This window comes from Babylonia areolata, chromosome 7 (assembly GCF_041734735.1).
Source record: "Babylonia areolata isolate BAREFJ2019XMU chromosome 7, ASM4173473v1, whole genome shotgun sequence".
Classification (NCBI taxonomy): domain Eukaryota; kingdom Metazoa; phylum Mollusca; class Gastropoda; order Neogastropoda; family Buccinidae; genus Babylonia; species Babylonia areolata.
In genome coordinates this window covers 37,511,214-37,526,043 of record NC_134882.1, presented here as the reverse complement: position 1 = coordinate 37,526,043, position 14,830 = coordinate 37,511,214, and positions in this window count along the sequence as shown.

Genomic DNA, 14,830 nt, shown 5'->3' with positions numbered 1-14,830 from the left:
CTCTCTGTGTGTGTGTGTGTGTGTGTGTGTGTGTGAAAGAGAGAGAGAGAGTGTGTGTGTGTGTGTGTGTGGGGGGGGGGTGTGGATGGGACGGGGGCGTGGGGGGTTGCGTGGACTTGTATAAAAGGAAAAAAAAAAAAAAAAAAAAAGAGAAAGGAAGAAGAAAAAGAATGAGTAAGGTACGATAGGCAGCACACAAAAAAAAACAAAAGAAAAAAAAAGGGGGATAAATACAGAATGCAGCATGCATCAGAAAAAAAAGGGGGAGGTAGGTGTGTACTTTTTATGTAAATTGCCCGAAGCGGAATGGAACCCAATCAGACGACTTCATTGTAGCGGGTACTCTATTCTGTGAGTGCTACCCTCCAGACAAAGTACACATTAAAAAGCCAATGGTCCGTCTCCATGTCCATATGAGATCGGTTGGTGGCGGGGGCTTGGAGGGTTGGGGAGTTGGGGGGTTGGGGGGGGGGGGGGGGACGAAGCTGTACAGTCTGTCTTGCTCCCAGGCTGAAAGAAAGTTATACGACCAATCGCTATCATGCTTTCAAAATTAATTTCTTTCTTCTTTTTTTCTAACTTCTTTTCTTTCCGTGACATACTTGCAAAACAACCTTACATCTTTTTTTTTTTTTTCTTTTTCAATTGGTTTTCTGAGGTTATGATGTTGTGCGTTTCATCAAAAGACAACTTTTTTTTAAAAATCGGTTTTCAGCTATTGTATCAATCAGTCTCACCTTCAAAGGGAAACTTTCGAAGTGGGAAAAGGAGAAAGGAGGGGAGGGGGGGCGGGGGGGGGGGGGGGGGGGTAGGGTGGATCGTCTACACTCGTGTCTGGACACTTTTCTCGTTCTAAACTCACGCAGTGCAACCCTTACTCTATACTCCTCCTCCTCCTCTTCCCACCCCCTCCTGCTCCATACTCTGACACTTACACCCCCCCCCCCACCTCGCACCACCACTACCACCTCCGCACCACCACCCTCCACCTCCCATCCCCTAGTGCTCAAATGAGTTCCCCTCTACGGATTCAATCAGCATCGCTTCGTATAACCTGGGAAAGCCCCCCCCCCCCCCTCTCTAGCCCCCCCACACCCCCCACACCCCACACCCCACCCCGCCGCCCTCCACCGCCCCCAATCAAAAAAAGTTTTCTGTTACGTTTTCCCCCTAGGCAGTTGCCGGCAGTCCTCTTCTGCTCAACTCTCTACCTCAGTGGCATCCTATTATCAATGCTGGTACAACCAAACACGTACAGACACCTTTTCCCTCACACACACACACACACACACACACAGACGCGCGCGCGCGCGGTCACACACACACACACACACACACACACACACACACACACACACACACACACACACACACACACACACACACATACATACATACATACATACACACATACATACATACATACATACATACATACATACATACATACATACATACATACACGCGCGCGGGCGATCTGTTGTAATTTTTATATTAGCTCTCTGTTGTAATTTTACCAGTTTGCTGTTTTATTCGTTGGATGTTTATTCGTGATGCGAATAAGAAGAGAGACGAACAGAAAAGCAGCGATTACACAAGGCATGAGTGATATGGGGAAGAGGATGGATTTTCATCTAAATCAGAATTGTTGGTATACGTTTCACAAAAGAACGAACGAACGTACCAAAGAACAAACACACACACACGCACACACACACACACACACACACACACACACACACACACACACACACACACACACACACACACACACAACAAAACAACACACACACACACACACACACACACACACACACACACACACACGCACGCACGCACGCACACACACACACACACACACACACACACACACACACACACACACACACACTCATATACACGCATGTAGTTATGTACACATACATATGTATACATACATAGCCATGCACAGCTAACGCAACGGAAGTGAACCTGCCACAACTGAACCTATTGCGTTTTGTTTTGAGACAAGATTTCAAATATGTAAAGGAAGGAATCAGAATATGTTATAACACACACACACACACACACACACACACACACACACACACACACACACACACACACACACACACACACACACACGTGCACACGTTAAGACAATAAAGTATTGCACAACAATGTATACCAAAAAAAAAACAACCAAAAAACATCCAACAAGTAAAATACAAATATTTAACCCTTACTCCCACCCCCGCCCACACACACACGTTAAGACAAGGTATTGTACAACAATGTGAAAAAAAAACACACCAACAAATAGATCGTATATAAATGTAAAATGCACACACACACACACACACACACACACACACACACACACACACACACACACACACACACACACACACACACACACACACACACACACGTTAAGACAATTTGGTACTGCATAATGTAAACAAATAAAAACATCCAGCAAATTGAACATCCATCAAATAAATCATATTTATCCAACCAATAGATCGTGTTTAAATGTAAAATGCACACACACACACACACACACACACACACACACACACACACACACACACACACACACACACACACACAGAGTCCTAGTTTCCCTTCTCGTGATCTTTCAGAGCATGACTTAAAACCATATTTTGCTGGAATTCATATTTACAACTACTGGCAAAAGGGGCGACCATTCAATGAGGTTTTCTTATGTGTACTATAATGTATATTTGTATTTGTATTTTCTTTTTATCACAACAGATTTCTCTGTGTTAAACCGGGCTGCTCTCCACAAGGAGAGCGCGTCGCTATATTACAGCGACACCTTTTTTTTTTCTTTTTTTTCTTGCATGCAGTTGTATTTATTTTTCCTGTCGAAGTGGATTTTTCGACATAATTTTGCCAGGGACATCCCTTTTGTTGCCGTGAGTTCCTTTACGTGCGCTAAGTGCATGCTGCACACGGGACCGAATGACTAGCGTCCAGATCACCTCTCAAGGTCTAGTGGAGGGGGAGAAAATATCGGCGGCTGAGCCGTGATTCGAACCAGCGCGTTCAGATTCTCTCGCTTCCTAGGCGGACGCGTTACCTCTAGGCCATCACTCCACACACTCCATATCGTTCATAGGGAAAAACAACAACAACAACAACAAATAATCGATTTACTCGTTTCGTTCCATTTGCATCCGCAGTTTTGCAAGTGTGTAGACTTCTAGACTTGATGCTGCTATTGCCATTGACGACCCCATTTGGAGCTGGTTTTAGTATGAAGATCTCTCTCTCTCTCTCTCTCTCTCTCTCTCTCTCTTGCTGCTTCCTGATCTGATGGTTAAACAATTGGATCGAATCATTAGCTTTCACATGATTATCTCGTGATCTTCCAAGTACCTGCTTTACACTGGTATATGAATTGCTTCCTGTAGAATTGCCTGAATTTCTATCTCACTATCGAGTGTTTGTCTTTCTGCCTCGTATTGGTGCTTTTTTTTTTTTTTTTTTGCTTTTTTTTTCTATACTTCTTTTCATGTTTTGGGAAAAAAAAAAAAAAAAAAAAAAAAATAAAGAGTATAGCGTCTAGACCCGATTTCATACACTTTAAAACATGGGAAGAATGTATTTCAGTCATGAGTCGCTTGATCTATCATTCTGTTTCTCTGCCACTGTCTGCCCTACCTGTCTGTCTCTGCCTCTCTGTTTCTGTCTGTCTGTCTGTCTGCCTCTCAATGGACAATGGATTGCAGTGATCCGTATTTTGTGAAATACAATATACAGATGTCAGTTTCATGTGAAACACAATAAATGTATGTCAGTTTCAGTGTCATCACTGTCGATGTCTTCGCTAACGCCATTGTCATTGTCAGATCGTCGTTGTCGTCTTCTCGTCTTTTTTTTTTTTTTTTTTTTTTTCTCTTCTCTACTCGTTTTTCTGTAAGATACAAACTCCGATGACAAATGACATGTTAAAAAAAAAAAAAAAAAAAAAAAAAAAAAAAAAAAATATATATATATATATATATATATATATATATATATATATATATATATATATATATATATATATATATTAGGGCAACTTACCACTCTTTCTCGCAGTTGAAAGAAAGTGTGGGGATGGTGAGGGGGAATCTTTACGCTTTTTCGCAGTTGAGAGAAAACATGGGAAACCGTGAAAGGGGAATGACCACGATTATCGCACAACAACCTACGCTTTCTCGTAAAGTGTGTGTGTGTGGGGGGGGGGGGGGGGGGGGGGGGGGGGGGGGGAGGGGGGGGGGGAGTTGCGTGGGCTAACAACAATTCCCCCTTTGAGGGCACTGTTGTCTTCTTACATAGCGTTCATTAGAGAACGTAACGCTCATTGCGCCTGTATCTGTTTTGCCCATGTCTGTCACGTAAAGTATTAAAACCCCATATCTTTGTTTGATCAAACTGTTGGGCCTTCGGGGGGTTTCCAGCGCGCGAACATCAAAAGCGGAATGTGAAAGCTTTGAACCTCGTCCACCCCGTTTAGTAGGCTTGTGGAGCTAGATTTCAAACTATTAGCCGGGATTGATATATGTAACCATGGAGGAGTGTGTGTGTGTGTGGTGGGGGGGGGGGGGGGGGGGGAGCTCGGTGGTTCTGCGCAGTTTTCTAAAGATCTCTTTTAGACTGTAAAGATCACAGAGAATCACAATCGATTATCTCGTTTCGTTCCATTTGCAACCGCAGTTCCTCAGGCCTGTGATATCGAGGACCGGTCGATTTGCAACTGTCTAGACTTGGCGCTGCCATTGACGAACCCATTCTCTGAGTTGAATGAAGAATCTCTTAATCCCCACTAATGGCCTGTCCGTCTGTCTGCCTGTCTGTCTCAGTTTCTGTTCACCCGTCTCTTTCTCTGAGCATTGATATTGGTTTCATTTATCCTTTCTGACATTTACATCGCATTTGTTTTTTTCAATTATTTGCTTCATGTTTGCTTCATGAACTGCCATCTTCGCATACATTGCGCTAATTTCATCACCGTTCCTTTTAGGTATCGCTGTTTCGTTGTCAGTTATGCTTTTTCTTTCTTTTTGTTGGGGGGTGGGGTGGGGCTCGGAGGTGGGTGGTGGTGGTGAGGAGGGGTACATCAAGTTTGACTGCTCTATCGATTATGCCAATTGTTTTCTGGCTTGTATCCCGACACACAATAGCATCATCCAGCAGCAGTTTAGATGTCCTCTAACAGGTGGCCCAAAGGCATTTTGAAACAGAAAAAAAATCTTTTGGGGGAGCGTAGCTGGATGAACGATAATGAAATCAATCGATTGCTTCCGTGAACTGCCACTAACCATTGACATCGTGCCAGATCGAAGCTGGGAGTAACTCTTAGGGGGCACGTGTGTGTGTGTGTGTGTGGGGGGGGGGATGGGGTGGGTGGGTAAGGGGGTGTTCAGGATGATAAAGACATTAAGAAACTGTCATTGTTTGCCAGGATAATGGCTGATCTCCATGATGATTCCGAAGACAGGACACATGTGGCGGTGTCGGAGAGGTACTGAAACCATCAAACATCTCCCACTCCCGAAAAAACAACAACACTGGTTGACAACACAATACACAAACAGGGCGGTACAACATAAGCACCCGAGATCAGTCGACATCAGACAGTTGAGCCAAACCTCGCAAATGTAACAATTGTAGTCAATAAAGTCAAGAGTAAGTAGAGGCTTGGGTTTTTTTTTTTTTTTTTTTTTTTTTTTTTTTTTCCCCATGGGAGTCTTTCCGGGGAATGGACTGAGTTTGTCACAACAGTCACTTATATTTGCGTCGGTATTTTTGAAAGATTTTTATTTTCTCATCTATTTCTCTAATGCTAATGCCCATATTCCTTTGTTCTGTATGTTGTTGTGTTTTCTTTCTATTTATTTTTATTTATTTTGTGTGTGTGTGTGTGTGTGTGTGTGTGTGTGTGTGTGTGTGTGTGTGTGTGTGTGTGTGTGTGTGTGTGTGTGCGTTTTTTTGAGGATGTTGTTATTGTTATCCTTCTTCTGTTTTTTTTGTTTTTTTTTCTTTCTTTTTTTTTTTGTGTGTGTGTGTGTGTGCGTTTTTTTGAGGATGTTGTTATTGTTATCCTTCTTCTGTTTTTTTTTTTTTGTTTGTTTGTTTGTTTTTTGTTTCTTTTTCCAATACTTCCTTGTGGATAACCCACTTTCTGTCTGCTGTTATATTTCTAAGAATTGCGGGGCACAGAACACACCAATCCATCCAGCCCAGTTTTTAGCCCCCACACAAACCCTAATAGTGTTCACCGTGGTGTCTCTAAAACACAAAGTCATAAACAAGTATACCTACACAGCTAATTGTCTGTTTCCAAGACTAGTCACCTACGGATGTTAGCGTGCCAAATATGACGTCAAAACAAAGTGGCATCATTTTCAATGGAAAACTTTTCCCGAGTTCTCCTTCTTTTCCTTCTCTCTCTCTCTCTCTCTCTCTCTCTCTCTCTCTCTCTCTCTCTCTCTCTCTCTCTCTCTCTCTCTCTCTCTCTCTCTCTGTCTCCCTGTCTCTGTTTCTCTCTCTCTCTTCCTCTCTGTCTCTAAATCACAGTGAAATGGAATATTTTACCACTCATTTCAACCTTATCATCTTGTTTCCAGCCAGTGTGTGTGTGTGTGTGTGTGTGTGTGTGTGTGTGTGTGTGTGTGTGTGTGTGTGTGTGTGTGTCTGTGTGTCTGTGTCTTTGTGTGTGTGTCTGTGCGTGTGTCTCTCTGTGTGTGTGTGTGTGTGTGTGTCTGTGTGTGTGTGTCTGTGTGTGTGTGTGTGTGTGTGTGTGTGTGTGTGTGTCTGTGTCTGTGTCTGTGTGTGCGCGCGCTTTTGTGTGAGTGCGGGTGGAAGCAGAACTTGGCCCATCTTCATTCTATTCCATTGCAATCATTTGCCTCCTACATAATTATCATCCGTTTTACTATATTTTGACTTATCGTTCGTTCATCTTACACATTAAGACTATTTCGTTTTTTTTTTGTTTTTGTTTTTTTAATGTTTATGGTTTATACAAATGTCGGAAGGGCTCTGACGAAGGCGATTGGGTTTAAGAGAAAGTCATGTTTCTGCTGTGTTGTTGCTGTTGTTGTTCTTTGGCAGAAAATGGTGTTGCGAAAATGGATTTAACGCCTTGAAACTCAGACTGAAACTTCCAGCCAGCTCTGATTGACTGGCACGATATAGTTGTAATATTACACTAGGAATTAACAACAACAACAACAACAACAAAAATTCAATCTCAGTGTCAGTCGTCAAGAATACATCAGCTTTGACTGCGTTTCAGCTTGTGATACTGTTCGCGATTCTTCTGCGCTTTTCTATACATTAAGTAATGGAATATGTGCAAAGATGTAGATCAACAAAAACGAAGTTTATGAAACGAAAAAACAACAAACAAAAAAACAACAACAAACAAAAACAAAAAACAAAAAACAAAAAACAAAACAAAACAAAAAACACAAAAAAGCAACAACAACAACAACAACGAGTAAGTAAGTAAATGAATAGATGTGAATTTTAAAATATATATGAATAAACAGATAAATTAAAATCACCACCACCACCACCACCATCATCATCATCATCATCATCATCATCATCATCATCATCATCATCACCAGCATCACCATCATCAGCATCATCATATCCTTCAGCTATTCATTACTGATTTGAGATAAAGATATGAAACAGAAGGACACATTGCATAACTTCAACAGACGTCACTCAGATCTCAGGAATGATTTTCTAAGCAGGGTTCTTTGCCTCATATCTAATATCTAATTCAGCTGATATCCATGCGTAGTATCCGGTAATGATTGTTTACCCGTTCATATAGAGATAGAGCTACTTTCGATATTCTTGCAGTAGCGCATACTGTACTCGTGTACGTGTGTGTGTGTGTGTGTGTGTGTGTGTGTGTGTGTGTGTGTGTGTGTGTGTGTGTGTGTGTGTGTGTGTGTGTGTGTGTGTGTGTGTGTGTGTGTGTGTGTGTGTGTGTGTGAGAGAGAGAGAGAGAGAGAGAGAGAGAGAGAGAGTGTGTGTGTGTGAGTGTGTGAGTGTGTGTATGCGTGTATGTGTGTATGTGCGTGCGTGCGCGCGCGCGCGCGCGCGCGCGCGCGTGTGTGTGTGTGTGTGTGTGTGTGTGTGTGTGGTGGGGGATCGAGGGGGCGGGGGGGGGGGGGGGAGTTGTTTATTTCCGTAGTCTCATCTGCATGTGTCCCCATTTTCTATGTAATATCTGTATATCAACGACACTTGCTTTGTGATTCAGTTGCACACGCTTGCAATAATTATGTTTGGTGAAAAAGAAAAAAAAAAAAAAATGCTGCCATTGAAACATGCGTAAATGATATCTGTTTCAACACATTGTCTACCCCCCTTACAACCACACCAACCCCCTCGATTTGGCCAGGGATAATTGTCAACATTTTGCTGTTCATTGCCACTCCAGCAATTGGTTCCTATCTGTCTCTGTTTATCTCTGTTTGCCTCTGTCTGTCAGTCTGTCTGTCTGTCTGTCTGTCTGCCTGTCTCTGTCTAAATTCTCTCTCTCTTCAACACACACACACACACACACACACACACACACACACACACACACAACACAACACACACACACACACACACACACACACACACACACACACACACACACACACACACACACACACACACACACACACACACACACACACACACACACACATGGACACATTTCTTTTAACCATTCACGTTCATCCATCCACCACTCTTCCCCACTCTCCCATATACCACCACCACACAAGAACCCATCCAACAGTAATAACAGAGCTTCACACAGTAACGAAATGGGTGGCCGCCATACTTTCTCTGTTCACTCATAACGGCTGATGTCCACCCACCCACCCACCCATCCAAACCCATGCAGCAGTGAATAATTGACATCGTGGTGGTTATTCTTCCACACCCCAGGATTATGATTTGCATAGCGTTTAACGTTTAGATGGGGAGTGGAGAGGGTGTGGGGGGTAGGGGTAGGGGGGGAATGAGGGGGGGGGGGGGCAGCGAGATTTGTGATCTTCTCTTGGGAGTCCTTCTGGAGTGTGATGACAAGGGAGATTTGCTTTCACTGGCAGCTCGCCCATTTGCATGCATAATTATGATTTGCCTCAAGCCCATCCCTCGCCCCCGTTTTGTTGTTGTTGTTGTTGTTGTTGTAATGAAATATAAAAAGGAACAGTCGCGGAAGTTTAAACGTTACAACCACCTCTGTTACTCTATCTGTGTCTGTTTCACTGTCTCTCTATCTGTCTATCTATCTATATTGTGTGTCTGTATATACCTACCTGTCTATTTCTACTGATCTATATATTTCCTCGCTTTGTATCCATCGATGTATCTATCTCCCATCTCCCTCTCTCTGTCGATGTGTCTACTCCCCCCCCCCCCATCTCTCTCTCTCTCTCTTTGCCCCCCCCCCCCCTCCCCATTTCTCTCTGTGAATCTATCTAGCTCGTCTCTCTTTCTCCATACTACTCTCTCTCGCTCTCTTTTTTCTGTGCCGATCTATCTATCTATCTCCTCTCTCTCTCTATCGCTCTCTCTCTCCCCCCACCCCCAACTCTCCATCTCTCTGGTCCAGAATGCTTTGCTCATGAAATGTTAAAATAAATGCAAATAATTGTGCAGCCAAGTTCTTAGATACTATGTTTAACACACCTTTTGAAAGCAGGGTATGTTTCCTTCTTACTTGGAGAAACACACGATTTTTGTAAACCAGAACTTAGACATAAATTAGTAAAATATTACCAACATGCGTTAGCAAAATTTGCGCTCCTTTCTAAGGGAACTTAATTTTGTTATTTTATATTCCTTAGCGTGATGCCCCTGGTGGATTAGAGTGCAAGCTTCTCATCTGTATGTGTATTGCATTTCACAAGGAAGGAAAGCAGAAGAAAAAAAAAAAAAGAATTGATAAACAAACAGAAGGTACGTGGAAATCTTCCATTTGAAACTAATCCCTTGGTCCTTGGTGGCCGTTCGTGGGATGTGGGGAGCAACGGGTGAAGGGGATTGGGAGGTGGAGGGGGAGGGGGTTAGGAGGTGGGGACAGCATATTGTGTGGTACTGTCCACTTTTTTTTTTTTTTTTTTTGCATCCTCTTTTTCTGCTCGTGCACCATCTCCCGTGTAACACTTTTCTTACATCTCTATTCTGAGTGATCAAGAAGAAGAAAAAAAAAGTTCATTCTATATTTTTGTCATAAATGAGCACGGACACACACACAGACACACAGACACACACACACACACACACACACACACACACACACACACACACACACACACACACACACACACACACACACACACACTCACACACACGCACGCATTTCTTTTGACCATTCACATTCATCCACCCACTCTCCCATGCCGGAACCACACAGGACACCATCCTACAATAATAACAGAACTGCACACAGTAATGAAATGGGTGGCCTCCATACTTTCTCTGTGCAGTCACTGCAGCAATGTCCTCCACCGCCCTACACCCTCACCCACCCACCCCAAACCCATGCAGCAGTGAATAATTGACATCGTGGTGGTTTGAACGTTACAACCAATTCTGCTACTCTATCTGTGTCTGTTTCACTATCTCTCTATCTGTCTATCTATCTATATTGTATATCTCTATATATCTACCTGTCTATTTCTATTGATCTATATATTTCCTCACTCTGTATCTATCGATGTATCTATCTCCCATCTCCCTCTCTCTGTTCTCATCTGTTTGTGTATCGCATTTCACAAGGAAGAAAAAAGGAGAGAGAGAGAGAGAGAGAGAGAGAGAGAGAGAGAGAGAGAGAGAGAGAGAGAGAGAGAGAGAGAGAGAGAGAGAGAGAGAGAGAGAGAGAGAGAGAATTGATATACAAATAGAAGGTACGTGGAAATCTTCCATTTGAAACTAATCCCTTGGTCCTTGGTGGCCGTGCGTGGGATGTGGGGAGCAACGGGTGAAGGGGATTGGGAGGGGGTGAGGGGGTTAGGAGGTGGGGACAGCATATTGTATGGTATTGAATCTCTCCTTTATTCAACTTTTTTTTTTTTTTTTTTGCATCCTTCTTTTCTGCTCGTGCACCATCTCCAGTGTCACACTTTTCTTACATCTCTATTCTGAGTGGTCAAGAAGAAGAAAAAAAAAGTTCATTCTATATTTTTGTCATAAATGAGCACGGACACACACACACACACACACACACACACACACACACACACACACACACACACACACACACACACACACACACACACACACACACACACACACACACACACACACACACACACACACACACACACACACACACACACACACACACACACACACACACACACACACTCACACACACGCACGCATTTCTTTTGACCATTCACATTCATCCACCCACTCTCCCATGCCGGAACCACACAGGACACCATCCTACAATGATAACAGAACTGCACACAATAATGAAATGGGTGGCCTCCATACTTTCTCTGTGCAGTCGCTGCAGCAATGTCCTCCCCCGCCCTACACCCTCACCCACCCACCCAAACCCATGCAGCAGTGAATAATTGACATCGTGGTGATTTGAACGTTACAACCAATTCTGCTACTCTATCTGTGTCTGTTTCACTATCTCTCTATCTGTCTATCTATCTATATTGTATATCTCTATATATCTACCTGTCTATTTCTATTGATCTATATATTTCCTCACTCTGTATCTATCGATGTATCTATCTCCCATCTCTCTCTCTCTCTCTCTCTCTCTCTCTCTCTCTCTCTCTCTCTCTCTCTCTCTCTCTCTCTCTCTCTCTCTGTCTGTTCTCATCTGTTTGTGTATCGCATTTCACAAGGAAGAAAAATGGAGAGAGAGAAAAAAAAAAAAAAAAAGAAAGAAAAAAGAATTGATATACAAATAGAAGGTACGTGGAAATCTTCCATTTGAAACTAATCCCTTGGTCCTTGGTGGCCGTGCGTGGGATGTGGGGAGGAACGGGTGAAGGGGATTGGGAGGGGGTGAGGGGGTTAGGAGGTGGGGACAGCATATTGTATGGTATTGCGTCTTTCTTTATTCCACTTTTTTTTTTTTTTTTTTTTTTTTGCATCCTTCTTTTCTGCTCGTGCACCATCTCCAGTGTCACACTTTTCTTACATCTCTATTCTGAGTGATCAAGAATTAAAAAAAAAAAAAATTCATTCTACAATTTTGTCGTAAATGAGCACACACACACACACACACACACACACACACACACACACACACACACACACACACACACACACACACACACACACACACACACACACACACAGAAGAATTTCTTTTAACCATTCACGTTCATCTTCCCCACTCTCCCACACCGCCACCACACAGGAAATCATCCTACAATAGTAACAGAGCTTCGCACAGTAATGAAATGGGTGGCCGCCATACTTTCTCTGTTCAGTCGCTGAAGCAATGTCCTCCCCCGCCCTACACCCTCACCCACCCACCCTCCCAAACCCATGCAGCAGTGAATAATTGACATCGTGGTGGTTATTCTTCCACACCCCAGGATTGTGATTTGCATAGCGTTTAACGTTTAGCTGGGGGTATGGGTGGTTGGTGGGTCTGGGAGGGGGGGGGGGTGGGAGGTTTGTGATCTTCTCTTGGGAGTCCTTCTCAGTCTGATGACAGGAGGGATTTGCTTTCACTGGCAGCTCGCCCAGTTGCATGCATATGATTTCCCTCCTGCCCATCCCTCGCCTCCGTTTTGTTGTTGTTGTTGTTGTTGTTGTTGTTGTAATGAAAAATAAAAGGAACAGTCGCGGAAGTTTGAACGTTACAACCACCTCTGTTCTCTGTGTCTGTTTCACTGTCTCTCTGTCCCTCTATCTATCTATCTATCTATTTATCTGTCTTCTATATTGTATGTCTCTATTTATCTATCTATTTCTATTGATCTATATATTTCTTCACTCTGTATCTGTCAATGTATCTATCTACCATCTCCCTCTCTCTGTCGATCCCCCCTCCAAACCCCCTCTCTCTCTCTTTGCCCCCCCCTCCCCCTTCTCTCTCTGTCAATCTATCTCGTCTCTGTTTCTCCCTACTACCTCTCTCTCTCTCTCACACACTTTTTCTTTCTTTGTCTCTCTCTCTCTCTCTCTCTCTCTCTCACACACACACACTTTTTCTTTCTTTGTCTATCTCTCTCTCTATCTCTATCTCTCTCTCTCTATCTCTCTCTCTCTCTCTCTCTCTCTCTCGCTCCCCCCCCCACCCCCACCCACTCTCCTTCTCTCTGGTCCAGAATGCTTTGCCCATGAAATGATAAAAAAAAAAATGCAAATGATTGTGCAGTTAAATTCTTAGATACTATGTTTAACACGCGTTTTGAAATCGGGTATTTTTCCTTCTTACTTGGAGAAACACACGATTTTTGTAAACCAGAATTTAGACATGAATTAGTAAAATATTACCAACGCGATTGGCACACACGAAAGGAAAGCAATGATGCACAGTATAGGTATAATGATGCCAATACGACAATGGTTCTTTTTTTTTTTTCACATGAAATCAAAACGGTTTCATTTTCATAGTAATAATAAAGTAGCAAAATGTGTTGGCAAAAGTTGCGCTCCTTTCTAAGGGAACTTATATTGTTAATTTGTTTTCCTTAGCGTGATGCCTCTGATAGATTAGAGTGCAAGCTTCTCATCTGTATGTGTATCGCATTTCACAAGTAAGGAAAACAGAAAAAAAAAATTGATAAACAAACAGAAGGTACGTGGAAATCTTCCATTTGAAACTAATCCCTTGGTCCTTGGTGGCCGTGCGTGGGATGTGGGGAGCAACGGGTGAAGGAGGTGGGGACAGCATATTGTGTGGCATTGTCCTTTATTCCACCTCTTTTTTTGCATCTTTCTTTTCTGCACGTGCACCATCTCCCGTGTTAAGCTTTTCTTACATCTCTATTCTGAGCGGTCAAGAAAAAAAAAAATTCATTCTATATTTTTGTTGTAAATGAGCACTGACACACACACACACACACACACACACACACACACACACACACACACACGCATGCACGCACGAACACGCATTCCCATGCCGCCACCACACAGGAACCCATTCTACAATAATAACAGAGTTGCACACAGTAATGAAATGGGTGGCCGCCATACTTTCTCTGTTCAGTCGCTGAAGCAATGTCCTCCCCCGCCCTACACCCTCACCCACCAGTGAATAATTGACATCGTGGTGGTTATTCTTCCACACCCCAGGATTGTGATTTGCATAGCGTTTAACGTTTAGCTGGATGGTGTGGTGTGGGGAGAGGAGTGGGGAGTGGTGTGGGGGGATGAGGTTTGTGATCTTCTCTTGGGAGTCCTTCTGGAGTCTGATGACAGGAGGGATTTGCTTTCACTGGCAGCTTCCCTCATTTGCATGCATATGATTTCCCTCCCGCCCATCCCTCGCCTCCCCCCCCCCCCCCCCCCCCCCCCCCCCCCCCCCCCCCCCCCACCCCCTCCCCCCCCCTTTTTTTTTTTTTTTTTTTTTTGATGAAAAATAACAAAAACAGAACAGTCGCGGAAGTCCCCTTGTTTGAACATTACAACCACCTCTATTACTCTTTCTCTGTCTCTCTGTCTCTATCTATTTATTGATCTATGTATCTGTCTAATATTCTATACATTGACTTATGCACTTACCTGGGTGTGTATCCCTCTTGAAATATGAACAGCGAAACAGGTTATAAGGCTTTTAACCATGTTATATCTCCGTCAGGGATATCCTTTGTTCCCTCGTCTCCTG